Consider the following 3,877-nt stretch of genomic DNA (forward strand, 5'->3'; position numbering starts at 1 on the left):
ATAAATATATTTTTTATAGTACACATTTTACGGTTAAAAAGTACTTGATATTACTATATATAGTATGAACATAGCATCTAAAACAATTACATCATCATATTTTTATTCCCTCTCCTCAAAAAAAAAAAAAGAAAAAAAGAAAAAAAAAATCATATTTTTATTCCGCCAGGATAAATTCATTGCACCAAGCAAGGACTCTTTCTAATCCAAGAAAAACAATGACACAAACAAACTAGTAAAATAAAATCAACTAGAAGAAATTAAGAACTAAAAGATTAAAAAAGGAACCATTGTAAACATTATCCATTAGGAGATACAATTCTCGATATTAATCTATTGTTTATTTGACTATTGTTGAAAACCAGGAGTTTTACTGTTGAACGTGCTGAAAGGGAATGCCATGACTAACTGCACTCTGTTGAACTTGAAGCTGACCTCAAAAAAAAAAAAAGAAAAAAAGAAAAAAAAAATCATATTTTTATTCCGCCAGGATAAATTCATTGCACCAAGCAAGGACTCTTTCTAATCCAAGAAAAACAATGACACAAACAAACTAGTAAAATAAAATCAACTAGAAGAAATTAAGAACTAAAAGATTAAAAAAGGAACCATTGTAAACATTATCCATTAGGAGATACAATTCTCGATATTAATCTATTGTTTATTTGACTATTGTTGAAAACCAGGAGTTTTACTGTTGAACGTGCTGAAAGGGAATGCCATGACTAACTGCACTCTGTTGAACTTGAAGCTGTGATTGGGTCTACCCTCTTTGCTCTGTATCACTTTTAAACACAAGCATTATTTCATAACTTCACTTGTACTAGTTAAATTGTTTATGAAATGGACAAAACTTAGATATAGTACCTTATATATTATTCCTTATATACCCCATTTAAAATTCTGCCACATATCCATCCACTTAAGTTTGCAAACAGTGTTAAGTTGGCCATCTGTATCTTTCCCTTTTACTTTTCTTGTTCTATTGAAACCCAACCTGCCATGAGAGAAACAAGAAAAACGTCAAATCTCTCTCTCCAGAGAAAAAGAAAAGTTTCGCTAAAAGAAATCCTCTATGGACGATTCCACCTGTTCAAATGTCACCCAATCAATCAGCTTTGAGAATACTAACCCCATTATCTTCCTCTTCCTCTTTGTCTTCATCTTCGTAGCTAAAGCGGCAACACAGAGCTGTCAAGAACTAACACACAAAGTTGAAGCAACAGCACGAAGCGACAACACATAGAGCGCCTCTTAAACTTGAACTAACACACGGAGCTATCAAGAACGATCTATTCAGATTGGTTCATACCCAGAAGATCTGAGTCAAATTTTGTGCTTTTAGACTTGGTTTTGCTGAAGGCTGGGTTGATTTGGATTTGGATTTGGAATTTGTGAACTGGGTTTGTGGGATTTATGAATTTTTTTTTTTTTTAAAGATAAGAGAGAGAATTTTGTATTATAAATAGGAAAGAAATATACAATGGGGCCCAAGACTTAGTAACAACGTCCAACCCAAAAAAGACGAAACCACAAAACAAAATAAACAGTGGTCTTACAAGAACAGAATAAACAAAATGCAAGCTACAAATTTTGGGTTTTTTTTCTGGATATGTAGGTTTTGGATGCTCTAGCATTGTAGGATGATTTTTATCTCAATCTTATAGATTGGGTGTGAGAAGTTGGGGTTTGGAGTTTTCTGGAATTCTGAATGGCTTTCACAGGAGAAGAGAAAAAAAGAAAAAGAAGAAGAAGAAGAAGAAGAAGAAGAAGAACAGAAAGATACAGTTGGTTAACGCCGTTTAAAAACTTAAGTGATTGGACAAGTGGCATAATTTTAAAAGGGATACTTAAGGAACAATACCTAAGGTACTGTATTTAAGTTTTGCCGATATGAAATAATGCCTGGATCATAGGCTAATGGAAGTACAAGGATAACTAAATAAAAATGCATGAACTGTGTAGGCCTTTGTTATCTTGGTAGTTTGTTAAAGTGGGTACTGAGAAATATTGAGTACAACTATTGTCTCAATTCACTATCTACCTATCTCAATAAACTATATTATCTCACTTTGGTGGCCTCCTCCTCCTCCACCAACATCAATTGAAAATTATTATAATTAGTTGGTAACCCATGCGATGTATGGGAAAATAACTGAAAATGAAATCTAATGAATGCTAAGCAATTATGTAAAATATCATTTAAATTAAAAGACAAATATTAGTGAATGTTGTTATCCTTAGTTGTTTGTGTTACAACTAGAGTTTCATATCTAAGTTACTACAATACTACTTGTAGCAACTGAATCTCACAATATAAGTATATTACATGAGGCCAAAACTTATATTATCTTCAAGCTCCATTTAGCCTTACTAAGTCCCTAACAAAATTTCTTTTGTATTGAATTTGATTTCAGAGGACTTATTCAAAATTATTTGAATTAAACCTCACAAATTAGAAAGAAAAAAATAAATAATATTACAACATTGTAGCTTATTAATATACAAATAAACTACCAATTTGACATGATAAATCACTATTAGTAATTTAGAAAGAAAAAACGAACAAAATTAAAGTTGTTACCCATTTAACCTAAAACTTTTCATATTCTAAAGTTGTCAAACACGTATTAACAAATAGCTATTAATATAAAATATTCAGTAATTCCTTCAATACCACAAGTTGTTCATGCTGTAAAAAATTTGAGAGAATAACACAGCAAGTATCTTAAACTCTTTCTTGCTTGGATCCTACAAAACAATACACACACACACACACACACGTAGAGAGACAACCAATTATGATAGTGTTGGATGCAAAGTAAAAGATTAAAAAAAAAAACTGAAGAAGCAAGCAATTTGGCTAGCATACCTACTAGTTAATTTATATCAAAAGATATAAAAATCTTACAATCAAATATAATCCATCTTAAAAGTAAATAAATACATGTGGTACAATAAGATAAATAAAAGGTTTGTCAAGATGATCAAGTTTGGCAATGAAGAAGACGCAATAGCTATTGATGAGGGTAATCTATCTTAAAATGATGAAGATGTAGCAACTACAAATTATGTAGATCTAGCATAATCTTATTTTGATTCAACTACAACAAAAATGACGATAATTACCATAAAAAATTATATAAAAAACAACCTTTTATGATATAGTACATCAAGGGGAATAAATAATAAACTCGCCTATGAACTAAACAAATTTCAGACACATATAAACAGAAGTAGAACACCCACTAAAGTGTTTCATTTCCTTAGACAATGTGGCTCAAGTCACAACAAGTGCTGATTTTCCAGAAGTTGATGCTTTTTATTTTTTTACTTTATTTTTTGCTGATTTTCTAGTTTTTAATCAAATTTCACGTGTTGTCTTTTCCCTCAAAAAAAAAAAAAAAAAAAAAAAAAAAAAAACTAAACACATAAAGAAACAAAAAAATTTGTGCCTTGTGACTTCTTTTGTTATTCTTTTAATGATAAACCGATAAACTTACCTTAATAGAGACATGGAACACCATGAACTTCTTCTGGCATATGCTTATGCAAATTTGGAATAGTACTTAAATTTTAAAACTAGTATGCATTTTTTTTAATTAAGATATAAATATGTTGGTGAGTTTAAAATTGATCAATACCAAAATATGATTGATTGAATGCTCTACATCATATCATCAAGAATATATCCTATTTACTTTTTTTCACTTGAGCTGGATTAATACATAATATTGCATACTAAACCAAATTAAACAACTTCAACACCACCAAAATAAATAAGGACAATGAAGTGCTAAAATTTTGTTTTCTATTTCTTTGTTGTATATCTGATGCTCTGCACAAAACCCGATATTTCTTTTTTGCTAAAAAGGAT

General features: G+C 30.2%; 1 long non-coding RNA gene across 1 annotated transcript; it reads right to left on the minus strand.

Annotated features, from left to right (window-relative positions):
• Positions 1-633: 633 nt before the first annotated feature.
• On the minus strand, positions 634-1,910 carry LOC136062469 (uncharacterized). Its single transcript, XR_010624199.1, has 3 exons — positions 1,133-1,910; positions 868-997; positions 634-785 (listed from the first exon to the last, which is right to left on the minus strand). It is a non-coding gene; the product is annotated as an uncharacterized LOC136062469 (long non-coding RNA).
• Positions 1,911-3,877: the final 1,967 nt, after the last annotated feature.

This window comes from Quercus suber, unplaced genomic scaffold (genome assembly GCF_002906115.3).
Source record: "Quercus suber isolate HL8 unplaced genomic scaffold, Cork oak 2.0 scaffold_417, whole genome shotgun sequence".
Classification (NCBI taxonomy): Eukaryota; Viridiplantae; Streptophyta; class Magnoliopsida; order Fagales; family Fagaceae; genus Quercus; species Quercus suber.